We start from the raw sequence: 14,730 nt of genomic DNA on the forward strand, positions 1-14,730 counted from the left end.
GACCAGTTTCCCTCATGAACATCGATGCAAAAATACTCAATAAAATACTAGCAAACTGGATTCAAGAACACATCAGAAAAATCATCCACCATGGTCAAGTAGGCTTCATCCCAGGAATGCAGGGATGGTTCAGCATTAGAAAATCTATCAATGTAATCCATCATATAAATAAACTGTAAAAGAAAAACCACATGATCATCTCACTAGATGCTGAAAAAGCCTTTGAAAAATCCAGCACACCTTCATGATAAAGGTCCTAGAGAGATCAGGGATAACAGGAACATACCTGAATATAATAAAAGCAATATACAGTAAACCAACAGCTAACATCAAACTAAATTGAGAGAAACTCAATGCAATTCCTCTAAAATCAGGAACAAGACAAGGCTGCCCACTCTCTCCATATCTCTTCAATATTGTACTTGAAGTCCTAGCTACAGCAATAAGACAACAAAAGGAGATAAAGGGGATACAAATAGGAAAAGAAGAAGTCAAGCTTTCACTATTTGCAGATGATATGATAGTTTACATAAGTGACCCAAAAAACTCTGCAAGGGAAATCCTAGAGCTGATAAACACCTTCACCAAAGTGGCAGGATATAAGGTAAACTCAAAAAAATCAGTGGCCCTATTATATACAGATGATGAAGTGACTGAGAAAGAAATCAGAGAAACATCACCTTTTACAATAGCCAAAAACAGCATCAAATATCTGGGGATAATGTTAACCAAGGAAGTGAAAGACCTGTATATCAAGAACTTTGAGTCCTTAAAGAAAGAAATCAAAGAGGATACCAGAAAATGGAAAGATCTCCCATGCTCTTGGATTGGTAGGATCAACATAATAAAAATGGCAATCTTGCCAAAAGCAGTCTACAGATTCAATACAATCCCTATCAAAATTCCAGCACAATTTTTCAAGGACCTGGAAAGAACAATAATCAACTTTATATGGAAAAACAAAAGGCCCAGGATAGCCAAAACAACCCTATATGAGAAAGGAACTTCAGGAGGAATCACCATACCTGACTTCAAGCTCTATTATAGAGCTATAGTTCTGAAAACAGCTTGGTATTGGCACAAAAATGGGCAGGTAGACCAATGGAATCGAATTGAAAACCCGGGTATTAACCCACACACGTACGAACATCTGATCTTTGACAAAGAAGCTAAAACTATACAATGGAAAAAAGAAAGCATCTTCAACAAATGGTGTTGGCATAACTGGGTACTGGTATGCAGAAGACTGCAGATAGATCCATGTTTATCGCCTTGTACAAAACTTAAGTCCAAATGGATCAAAGATCTCACCATAAATCCAGCCACACTGAAACCCTTAGAAGAGAAAGTGGGAAATACTCTTCAACGAGTTGGTACAGGAGACCACTTCCTGAACATAACACCATTGGCACAGACAGTGAGATCAACAATTAACAAATGGGACCTCATGAAACTAAAAAGCTTCTGTAAGGCAAAGGACACAATCAACAAGACAAAAAGGCATTCCACAGAATGGGAAAAGATATTCACTAACCCCACATCTGACAGAGGGCTAATCTCCAAAATTTACAAAGAACTCAAGAAGCAAGTCTCCAAAACACCAAAGGATCCAATTAAAAGGTGGGGTACAGAACTAAATAGAGAATTCTCAATAGAGGAGGCTAAAATGGCCAAGAGACACTTAAGAAAGTGCTCAACGTCCTTAGCCATCAGGGAAATGCAAATCAAAACAACTTTGAGATACCATCTTACTCCTGTCATAATGGCTAAAATCAAAAACACTGAAGACAATTTATGCTGGAGAGGATGTGGAGAGAGGGGAACACTCCTCCACTGCTGGTGGGAGTGCCAACTCATACAGCCACTTTGGAAATCACTATGAGATTCCTCAGGAAAATGGGAATCAATCTACCACAAGACCCAGCAATTCCACTCTTAGGAATATATCCAAAAGAGGCAAATTCATACAACAAGGGCATCTGCTCCACTATGTTCATAGCAGCATTATTTGTAATAGCCAGAACCTGGAAGCAACCTAAATGCCTCTCAACTGAACAGTGGATAGAGAAAATGTGGTACATTTACACAATGGAGTATTACTGAGCAGAACAAAACAATGGAATCTTGAAATTCGCAGGTAAATGGGTAGCACTGGAAGAAACCATCCTGAGTGAGGCAACCCAGTCACAAAAAGACAAACATGGTATGTACTTACTCATATATGGATTTTAGACATGGATCTTGATAGTGCCAGTCTGCACTTCCACTGACAGAGAGTCTGGAAAACAGGAAAGAACCTAAGAGATATGCATGCTACCCAAGAGAAGAGGAATGAGGCAAGATCCTCTGAACAGATGGGGAACATGGCGAGGGGTGGGGGGGGAGTGGGAGCTGGGAAGAAGAGAGGGGGAGAAGAGGAAGAAAGAGTAGGTCATGTGGGAACAGGAAGGTTGAGTTGGGGGGGTAGAATACAGGGAAGAGGGAATCATAGGTTAGAAGACAGATCAGGCACCATTGTGACCTCTAGTGATCTAAACGGATGACACCAATTGGCAAGCTAAGCCCATTCCTGATAATGAACTTGATGTCTATAACCATCCTTGAGCCTTCATCCAGTGACTAATGGAAGCCGAGCCAAATACCCACAGTTAAACACTGAACTGAACCCAAGGAACCCAGTGATAGAGAGAGAGGAGCAAAGAGCAAATTGGCAAAGAATGGGCTGGCAAAACCAGCAGAGACAGCTGATCTGAACAGGGGAGTGCTCTTGGACCCCAGATCGACAGCTGGGAGGCCAGCATGGGAATGATCCAGACCCTCCGAATGTGAGTATCAGTGAGGAGGCCTGGGCAACCTATGGGGCCCTGAGCAGTGGATCAGTGTTTATCCCTGGAATACAAACAGACATCGTGTGTCCATAACACAAAGAGGGATGCTCTCTGTCTGGACTCTTAGGGGAGTGCCTGGACCCTACCCTGAGTGAAATGACAGACTTTAGATATCCCCTATGTGGAAGGAATTGGCAATAGGGAGGGAGGCTGGGGGGGATGATGGATGGGTGCAAGAGGAGGGGAGGAAGAGATAATTGGGACTGACATGTAAAACAAGCTATTTAAAATTAAAATAATAATAAAAAAGAAAAAAATCTTGTGTACCCTGTATAGTTTGCAAATGTCATAGTATCCTGGCAACTACCATTGTATTGGTCCTAGCAACAGCTATTATATTCTGTTTCAGGTAAGGGTATAAAAAGTCTGATTGCTTGGAATAAACTTTTCATAGCCTTAGTCTTGCTGCAGTCCTTCAAATCTGTGCCTGATTTTCATTTCTCGCCAGCCATATCAAATAATCTTGGCCTGTTAAGTAAATGCTGGCACTTATAGGGCTCTACATCTCTGTATTCTGCCTGGTTGTGGTTTTCTGTAATAGTCTCCATCTGTTGCAAACAGAAATTTCCTTGATGATGGCTGAAATCTGTGTTTATCTGTGGGTATTAGGACAAATATTTATAGACTATTATTAAGGATTATGCTCATTTTGTAAATTAGTGGATTTAGATTCTCTTCGAATATCCATAACCTCATTAGCAATGAGTAGTTTGCTAGGTTTCCAGTACCAGGCATTATCTCCTTCTTTTTGGTTATGTATTAAGTTCAATTAGAGAACTGTTAGTTACCATCAAGATATATGCACCACTACTGCATTCGTAGAGTTACTGTGCCATGCTGGTTATTGATGTTTATAGGCAACATACCTGGGTAGAACTGTTGTTAGCATGTCTCTTTTAGAAGCTTGCCTAATGCCTTCTGGTACTATGAAAGTTAGTCCTCAGGGAGGGGCAGTCAGGTCATGTCCAGTTCACTGGTATATGGACCCTGTTCCTGTTTCTGTTTCTGAAGTATATGGTGTCTTCAAAAATAGAGAGTTACCTTCGTCTATCTCTGGGGGGGGGCAACAGCAATAGGCTATATGTTTTAGGAGTCTCTTGGACAGCCTTGGCCAACAACTCAAAAGAGGGCTTCTTTTGTTAAATGGTCTTTGGCTCTTGGAGGGAACACTACCACCCCAGACAAGAAAAGTTCATTAAATCTACATATTTATACTCAGAGTTACATGTAGTAAAGGTTTTTTTAATAGTTGATAGTATAATTCCTTATCACTTTTCAGACATCCTTATTGTTATTTTACCAACCTCCATCCTTCTGTATTTACCTCTCTCCCCTTCCCTAAAGAGCCTCCCCTGTCCCTGTTTCCATGATCAGATTCATTTGTCCCTTGTTATTTCCTCTCTTTTGTTCCTCCAAACTCCTACCCTTGAATTAGCTCTGTTTACTTTCCTGGTTCTGGAGTTACTACAGACTATATGTACTCACATCTAAATATTTGGAGCTAGGAGCCTCCAGAGTGTCAAATCCTTTAGGCACATGCCAAGGAATGATATAACTGAGGCCTATGGCAGATTTATTTATAGTTTCTTTTTAGTTTACACATTCTACTCAGCAGCACATAGAAAATTTTCTGATGGAGATCCTATCCTGAAATGCAAAACAAACCATCACAAGTTCAAAAAAATTAAAAACACTCCTTGTATCCTATCTGACCATAATTTGATAACACTTGAAATGGACAACATGTAAATCTCTAGTAAAATATGCAGACTTGGAGATGACTGAATAATGACTGAATGATGACTGAGTCAAAAAAGGAAATCAAGAAAGGAATTAAAAAACTTCCTGGAACTAAATTAGAATGATAATATAACAAAAGCTCTGGGGCACTTTGAAAGCAGTGCCAATGAAGTAGACTTACAACTTTAAGTGCCTATATTTAGAAATCAGAAAGAACAAATATGGATTAATGATGCAACTCAAACATTTGGAAAAACAAGAACAAATCAGAAACAAATATATATGTTCCAAATGTTATCCTAATTTAGTTCCAGGAAGTAGGATGTGTATTCTTTGGTGTTTGGATAGAATATTCTGTAGGTACCTGTTAAGCCCATTTGATTATGATGTCAGCTAATTCTGATGTTTCTCTGATGATTTTTTTGTCCAAATGACCTGTCTATTGGACAAAGTTGGATATTTAGATTATCCGCCATTAGTGGATTTAAAGATTCTTTTTATCCGGTAGTAGATTTTTGTTTTGTTTTGTTTTATGAAACTGGATACTCCAGAGTTTGATGTACATATATTTAGAATAATAATGTCTTCTTGGATAAGTGTTCTCTTAATTAGAATTAAATGTCCCTCTTTAGCTCTTCTGATTAGTTTTAGTTTGAAATCTGTTCTGTCAGACATTAGGATAGTTAGACACCTGCTTGCTTCCTGGTCCCATTTGACTGGAGTATTTCTTTCTTTCTCCTTAGTTTCATTAAGTTGTCTCTTCTTTAAACCATTTGATGAGGTTTATAGTTGTTCCTTCAAATTCATGTCCTATGGTTCATCTAGGTTTTTCTTATTAGCAGATATTGCTATGGGACTGGTAGGTTGGGAGGAGAGACAGTGGCTTGATCTTTCACATTATTTACATTTTTACAATGGGATCTGAGCTTACTGACATTTTATCAGTTCCAGGTTTGATAAAGACAGAGCAGTTTGGAGCAGAAGAGAGGATATGTGGGAAGATTAGTTGCCTAGAAGTTGGACATGTCTCAGGTAGAATGATATTAGGTAGACATAAAGGACTGGGCTTTTGTACAGTACACACCTCTTAATCCAAGCATGGAATGTGGGTGTTGATCTGGCTTGGCGTAAAGGTTGTATCTAGCACAGGAAGGGACATGGATTAAGAGAGGTAGATAGGATAGTTCCTGGAAAAGAAACAACTAGAAATTAGTTGCAGTGCAGGCCGTGGTGGCTAGAATAGGCAGGGACGGTGGGTATGGGAGCCAGGCTAGATATGTTTGATTGTGTGAATGCATTGGAGGGAGAATGTCTGGGAGACTCACTGAGCTAGACCTTGGAGAGAATGTGGGAGATCTAGCAGGATGGGAAGGCTGGATGCAGCACAGAAGGAACCTATGAGTACTGGCCTTGTGAAGTCTTTCATAAAATCACTTATACTTAGTGATGGCTTTTTCAGAAAGGAAAACACAAGCGTTTGTGATTGTTAATGCCTCACTTTTTGTTACTGTTTGTCCATGATTTTAAATATCCACCATACACATATGAGAATTTAAACCACACATTGTAATGGCTTTGTTTGCTAGTGGAACATTTTCTCAAAAGCTTCTCTTGAGAACTAACTAGAGCTAACTTGCTCAGCAGGAATTTTGCTGCTGTTCGGGGGAGGAAGTCCTGTGATTATGTCAATAAAGCACTGTTGAGCCAATAGGAATCTAGATAGTGGGACTAGGAGTCCAGGAGAACTCTGGAAAGGAGAAACACAGAAGTCAAGATGTAATGCCATGGGGTAGGAAGCCCGGAAACTTCTCCGGTAAGAGACATACTTAGATTAACAATTATGGGGTAATTACTTAAGTCAGAGCTAGCCAGTAAGAAACAAGCAAGGCTAACAGCTTCATAATTAATATAGCATCCTGTGTGTTTATTTGGGGCTGATGTGGCTCTAGAACCAGGCTGGCAGGAAGGCTTCTCTCTCAAGGAAAAAACTTCTCTTTACACTGTTCAAAATCGAATGTCCTTGGATTAATGTTTGGAACTGTAGGCCTCTGGCATGTTTCTAATGACTTGAAAGTACACATGACATGACAGAAGTGTGGTCTCTTTTGGGGGAGGGAAAAGGCCAGAAAGAATGAGTAGGATGGGTGGGGAAAGGTAGTAAGAAAATACCTACAGAAACCTAATGGACTCTGTTGATGCTGTGACGATAAACAGCACACTTACTGAAAGTAAAACTAAGTATTTATTTTAGAAATTACTCACAAGAGACCAAACAAATAATCCAGATGAGCTGAGTAGTTTTCTGCCACCGAACTGGAAGCCAAAAGCCAGAAAAAGAGACCAAGACTTCCGTTGTTCAGTCTTTTATACCTTCCCCCATAACACCCCTAGCCATGCCCAAAAGTGGGCCTGATTAGCGGTGTGGTAAACTGCTCTTTTGTTACCTCATCTGTGTGTGCCTCTAGTAAGTCACATGGTTAATGGCGGCATTGTTTTCCTCCTACAATTCCCCTTTTAGTCTAAAAAGGATATTTAAACTTAAAACAACTAACTTGTGTCAATGATCAAAATGTATCAAACATCTATCCCATCTAAACCTAAACTTATCTGAAAGAAACACCCAAGTCTGAACACCTCCTTCCATTCCCAAACCTAAAATAATTGAAAACTAACAGTAACAGGTGTAAACTATCCTATAATATCAATAGTAGGGAGAGGGGACATGGAATTCTCAAAACTACTTCCTGCTGAGATGGAACGATGATAATCTCATGGGGACCTGTGAGAAGAAAAATGTTAGTGTAACAAAATCTCAGTAGATCAGACAGTCTCTGTATGGCAGGAGATGCTTGATTGAAGTTCCTGACTGGGGTTCTAGTGTTGATTGAAGCTCTCGTCTGAAGCTCTGGCCAGATTGTAGAAGATGTGCTGTTTCAGTTCCTTGGTCTGGAGTTGTGTAGAGTGATGTAGTTTCAAGCCAATATAGTGCTTGTCAGGTGGAGTCAATGATGTGGGGCAGTTCAGATGCTTCCAGTCGATTCAGGTGGAGTCAAGGAAGTGGATCCTCATTCTCTTTCTGAAGCAGTTGAAGATTGCTGTCAGGAAATCCCTTGTTCTCTGGAAAACTCAAAAATTAATGTTAACAATGAAATATTTTAACTTTTATATGTATGCATACTGGAAGAGGTGACAATAGGGAAGATGGTAAACATGAAGGAAATTAGACTTTTCAGAAAAAGAAATCCACAGATAATAGTCCCTAATTTTATTTTCTTCTGTCTTATATCAATGGCTCTTTGATATAATACAGAAATTCTGAATTTTATTTAAATAATATGCTTGAATTTAGAGTAGGAGAGCCAATCCAACTCCAAAGCCAGCTTCAGTTAAATGAATGGGGACTGAAGTATATGAAGAAACAAAGATAAAAGGGTACTATAAAAAACAAAATAGAGAGATTTAGACTTTGATACCACACAGTGACTTACTGTTTGTTTGATGGTTCTCAGGGTAGCTAATCATTCTTCTTCAGGAATCCATATGTCCAGTATTCTTTGCTGAGTTTACCTGTGAAGACAAAAAACAAAACACTTCTCTTTCCTTTTATGAGGTCACGTTACCCATGGTAGAATATGAATTTGTAGATGAGCTGTTATCTTCCTCCTCCTGAGATGTCTTCTGTTCTGATCGAATCTTAATTAATTTTGATGGAACCCAAAGCTTTTCTTCCCCTGTGGAAACAAAAGCATAGCCCCTTCCCCAACGTAACACATATCCTGGTTTCCAGACTGAGGTCATAACATCCTTAAAATACACTGGTTGGTTCAGTTCAGAAGTCTTCTCTGTAGTCCAGTGTCTTTCTGCTGCAGTTTGTCCTTTTTCATCAGCATTAAGAAAATTCAATGTTAGTAAAGCATTGTGTAACCTGTGTTTAGGGGTCTTTGTTCTCCCCGGCTGTTTATGGAGCATCTCTTTTAAGGTTCGGTTAGATCTTTCAATCACTGCTTGTCCTGTGGGTTTGTAAGGTATACCAGTTACATGTTTTATATTATAATATTTGAAAACTTGTTCCAATTTACTGGAGACACTGGAGCATTGTCAGTTTTTATTGTTTTAGGTATACCCATGACAGCCATCATCTCTAAAAGGTGTGTAATAACAGAATCAGCTTTTTCGGAGCTGAGGGCAGTAGCCCAATGGAAGCCTGAGAATGTGTCTATGGTATGGTGTACATATTTCAAATTGCCAAATTCTGGGAAGTGAAATACATCCATTTGCAAAAGTTCATTTCTCTGAATACCTTTAGGATTACAGCCTGCTGGTAATGGAATTTGATTGTAGAATAAACAACTGGGGAAAATTCTTATTATTTCTTTGGCTTGTTGCCAGGTGATAGAAAAATCCTTCTTTAAGCCTTTGCTGTTAACATGGTGTTTCTTATGAAATTCTGAAGCTTCCAACACATTACCTACTAATAAACGATCAGTTTCATCATTGCCTTGTGCCAGAGGACCTGGCAGACCTGTATAGGATCTGATGTGTGATATATATATATATATATATATATATATATATATATATATATATATATTCTATAAGTCCTGTTTCTGATGGTTTCCTGGAATTGTAAAAACAATGAGGTTAATTCTGTACTATCAGGAACAAATTCTGCAGTCTCAATGTGCATGTGCAAGACAACTCTTTCTGCATGCTGAGAATCCGTGACTATATTGAGAGGCTCTGTAAAGTCTTTAAGTACCATGAGAATGGCATATAACTCTGCCTTTTGTACAGAGTTGTAAGGGCTTTGAACTACTTTACTTATATTTCCTGATTTATATCCTGCCTTACCTGATTTGTTTGCATCCATGTAGAAGGTAAGAACTCTAGAAATATGTGTTTGCCTCACAATACATGGAAGAATCCAAATTGTTTTCTTTATGAATTTGATCCTCTCTGTTTTGGGATAGTTATTACTAATAGTTCCCAAAAAGTCACTGAAAGCTATTTGCCAATACTCATTATCCTTCAATAAGGAGGAAATTTCCTCATTCGTTAAAGGTACAATAATTTCAGCTGGGTCTTTCCCAGTCAGTTGATGAAGCCTTAACTTACCTTTTAATATCAAATCGGAGAACTTTTCTATATATGTTTTCAATTTTTTATTCTGTTTATGTGGCAGAAATACCCATTCTAGAATGATGTCGTCCCTCTGCATTAATATTCCTGAGGGGTATTCTCTAGATGGTAAAATAACCAGAATACAGTCCTGCTTTGGATCCACATGGTCCACATGTGCTTCTAATATTCTCTTTTCTTCCCATTATAATTCTTTTTCAGCCTCAGCTGATAGTACCCGTGGGCTGTTTAGGTCTTTATCTCCTTTTAAAGCCATTTTCAGGTGTTTTAAATCATGCCCTTCTACACCAATAATTGTCTGTAATTGAGAGATTTCTCCTCACAGTTTTTGAAGATAATTAAGAGTCCGGTCGGTAACGATCTCTTCTGATCTGTACTTTCTACGGTCTAATTTTCTGAGCGTCTATTTTATAACCTAAATAGTTAATAGATTCTCCTCTTTGTATTTTTTCTGGGGCAATTTGTAATCACCAGTGAGGCAAAGTTTCCTTTACTGCTTCAAACATCTTTTCCAAAGTATCCTTATTTGAATCAGACAGTAATATGTCATCCATATAATGATATATTAACGAATGTGGAAATTTTTATGAATTATTTCGAGAGGTTTATTCACAAAATATTGACATAAAGTTGGGCTGTTGAACATACCTTGAGGTAGTACATTCCACTGGAATCTCTGTACCGGACGGGAATTATTATAGGTAGGTACCAGGAAGGCAAACTTTTCTCTGTCGTTTTCTTGTAACGGTATGGTGAAGAAGCAATCTTTTAAGTCTATAACTATAATTGGCCAATCCTTAGGAATTAGAGAAGGTAATGGCATCCCAGGTTGTAGAGACCCCATAGGCTGAATTACCTTGTTGATGACTCTAAGATCAGTAACCATTCTCCACTTACCAGACTTCTTCTTGACAACAAAAACAGGTGAATTCCATGCACTAGTTGATTCCTCAATATGTCCAGCATCTAGCTGTTCCTGAACTAACTTCTCCAAAGCCTCTAACTTCTCAGATGTCATAGGCCATTGACCCACCCAGACAGGTTCATCTGTCAGCCATTTTAAGGGTAGAGCTTTTGGTTGCTCTGTAGGTTTGGCACTAGCATCCTGCTTCTGTACAGCCTGGACACTTGGCATCTGTGTTCTGCACTGCCTTACTATATTCTTTCTACCACTAAGAGCTTGTCTATAATTCCTAGCTGATACAGGAGGAATGTTAATCTGTGTATTCCATTGCTGTAATAGATCACGACCCCAGAGGTTTATAGCAATATCTGCAACATATGGCTTTAACCTTCCTCCCTGTCCTTCTGGACCAATAAAGTAAATCCATCTAACACTCTGTTTAACTTCAGATAGGGTTCCAATCCCTAAGAATTGAACGTTAACCTCTTTTAAAGCCCAATTTGGGGGCCAGGACCTCTGATTAATGATGGTGACGTCACTTCTGGTGTCTAAATTGCCATTAATCACCTTATTATTTACTTTAACTGGTAACTTGGGTCTATGATATTGTACAGAAATTTGCCAAAATATATGTTTTGTATTTCCTCCTGATATAATTGATTCATCCTCTGGAGCTAATGTATTATCCAGTGCTGTATTATTTACAATGGGCAGTGGATCTTCTAATTGTCCTGGAAGAGGCTGTCCTTCACTGTCACTGGGAATGACTGGATAATCTTTCTTTCTGGGGCCTGCTTGAGGCCCTGATTCCCGTTTCCCGGCTGTAAAGATCTACCTTGTCTGTCTGTAGTTGACCAGCATTCGTTTGTCCAATGTTTTCCCTTTCCACACCTCCTGCAGAGACCAGGAGGAGGCTGAGGCCTTCTGTTTGATGCATTCCTGGTAAAAGCATTATTTCTAGGAATGTGTTGTCTACAGTTCCTACTCAGATGTCCTATTTTACCACAGTTAAAGCACATGGCATCTTTATGTCTGTTAAAATTCTTGGAGATTGCCTTCCCTACCCAGGCCTCTATACCGTCACGGGTAGGGTATTTGGCATCTTGGTGCCTCCTCAAGCCTATAGAAATAGCTTCGCCTACCCAAGCTCCTGTATCCTCTCTTTTACATTCCAGGTTTGCTGTATATAGGACCCATTCCTCCAATGGTGCTGATATTATTTTAATGGCCATATTACCTGCCTGCATTGAGAATTTGCGTTCTCATATGTCAAAGATTCTATAAGGAGTTGCCTAGATTCTGGATTTGCTACCTGTACTTCTATTGCTCTGGATAATCTCTCTAAAAATTCAGTGACCCTTTCCCTTGGACTCTGTACTACCTTGGTATAGGGTTGCATTATCTCTCCTGTTTCACAAACCTTATCCAAGGCATTTAAAGCAGCTGTACGGTATAAAGACAACATGTACTTGTCATATGCAGACTGAACCTGTGTGTCAGCATAAGCACCCTCCCCAAGAATCTTTTCTTGGGGTACTTCATGACCATTCTTTAATTCCTGAATCGCTAAGGATTTCGCCTCTTGCCTCCATAAAGCTCTCCATTGAATTTGACAAGAATTTTTGAGCACTGCCGAGGCTAATTGGGCCCAGTCTTTTGGGGTTACTTTATTTACAGTGGCCCATGAGGTTAGGAGCTCTCTGACATAGGGAGAATGAAGACCATACGAAACAATGTCCTCCTTGATTCATTTTAGATCCTTCATCTGTATAGGTTCCCATTGATAAGCAAAGGGACCATTTGAGTGCTTTTTCATTGATGGTTTTTCTGTTACAGATACTGGGAAAGCCATAGGTGAACGTATAGCAACCTTAGGGATATCTTCCCGGCATTTGAGAGGTGTTGGGAAACTCCTGTCCTGACCTGCTGCCTGTATGTCTGATTCTGAAGTATCAGATTGGACGTCTTCTAAAACCTGCAGTCTATTCATCATTGTTTCTCTGAGCTCTTGAAGTTCTTGGGGCAAATAATTTTCTAAGGACGTCATAGAATCTTTCATTTTTTTCCATTCATCATTTACATGTGATTCCAAATATTTAATATTCTCATCCTTAGAAAGTATCTCAATGGCATGTAAACTACCTTCCAGAAATGACGTTCTATCAGCTAGTTTGTCATTGCTCTCAGACATGGAACAAATCTTTTCTGTTAGCATTTCAATCTTATGTTCCAGTCTTTGTAGTATGCTAGTGAAATCATCAAACATGGAACAGTTTTGTTGGTTAAACGTTTCAACATTATCTTCCACTTTTTCTATTCTGTCTGTTGAACACATTTTTTCCTGAAAGTAATTCAATTTTTTTGTTCCATCTCTTTAAACCTGTTTGTCAGACCTACATTATCATTTTTAATATCCTGAATATTTTCTACCAAACCTTCCTTACTATCCTGCAAGGAATTTTGCATTTCCTGAATTCTTTGTACTAGGATTTCATAACTATCCTGCAATGACTGTATGACCTGTATAAGCTTTGCTCTATTTTTGAACCATTTCTTTAGCAAAATTATATTGATTATGAAACTAATAATCACCATCGTGGGTAGGAAGTACCTTTCAGGTAGGTCATCAACTCTTTCTAAAATCCCATCCATACAAAAAACAAGAAAATTCTTAACATCCTGCATCGTTGTTAGCTGACATTGTATAAAGCAGTTAAGTTTGTTATCAGTGGAGTTTTATTCACGCCGAAATCTGCAGGCCGCCAGTGAAAGAGCACGTGGCCGAAGAGAGAAATCTCGGAATACCACCTAACCTTACCGGCAGGTAGAAGGTGCTGGTTCCAGGCGGCAGGAATTGTGCCTTGCCGAGCAAAGTGGTGGGGAACTTAGCAAAGGGAGAGTCCATGTGTGCCTGGTTGGGCAGAGGAGCAGCCGCTTTTCTGGGCGCCTGGATCCGGATTCTGAAACTTCTGACACCAAATGATGCTGTAATGATAAACGGCACACTTACTGAAAGTAAAACTAAGTATTTATTGTAGAAATTACTCACAAGATACCATACAAGTAACCCAGATTAGCCCAGTAGTTTTCCGCCACCAAACTGGAAGCTGAAAGCCGGAAAAAGAGACCAAGACTTCCGTTGTTCAGTCTTTTATACCTTCCCCCATAACGCCCCTATCCATGCCCAAAAGTGGACCTGACTAGTGACATAGTTCACTGCCTACGTCCGTATACGTCTTTACATCCATCCATATACGTCTTTAGTCATGCCTAAAGTGGGTGTGGTTAGCGGTGTGGTAAACTGCTCTTTTATTACCTCATCTGTGTGCTCCTCTAGTAAGTCACATGGTTAATGGTGGCATTGTTTTCCTCCTACACTCTGTGGTGGTTTGAAAGAAAATGGACCCCAAAGGGAGTGGTACTCCAAGGAAGTGTAGCCTTGTTGGAGTGGGTATGGTCTTGTTGGAGGAAATGTGTCACTGTGGAGATAGGCTTTGAGGTCTCATATACGCTCAAGATACTGCCCAATGTCTCAGACTACTTCCCGTTGCCTGCAGGATGGAGGACTCTCGCAACTTTGCCAGCACCATGTCTGCCTGTACGTCACCATGTCCCACCTTGACAATAATGGACTGAACTTCCAGACAGTAAGCAAGAAACCCCAATTAAATGTTTTTCTTCTAAGAGTTGCCATGGTCATGTAGTCTCTTCACCTAACTAAGTTTGCCTTAACAGGCTCGGTGAGGTAGATGTTAGTATTGGTGTTAGGTCTGGGGCAGATTCCTTGGGCTGAGTCTGAACCTTATTGTCCACACCTAAGTGAGTCTGACTAAGAAGTCAGATCTAGTTCTTCCTCCTCAGTGGGAAGCTGAAGGTGGCTGGGGAGAAAAGACTCTGTCCAGTTCTCTATCCTTGGCATGCCACACTCTGACCATAGTCATGGCCTTTGTCCCCAGACTGGTATTTTTGGCTTTTTGTCTTGATGTAGGAGAACTGTGCTAGGATGGGTGAGGTGTAACCCAACCTTCTCTGCATGGGTGTGTCTCCTCCTCTGACCAT

Source organism: Mesocricetus auratus, unplaced genomic scaffold (genome assembly GCF_017639785.1).
Source record: "Mesocricetus auratus isolate SY011 unplaced genomic scaffold, BCM_Maur_2.0 Super-Scaffold_100676, whole genome shotgun sequence".
In the NCBI taxonomy this organism is placed as follows: Eukaryota; Metazoa; Chordata; class Mammalia; order Rodentia; family Cricetidae; genus Mesocricetus; species Mesocricetus auratus.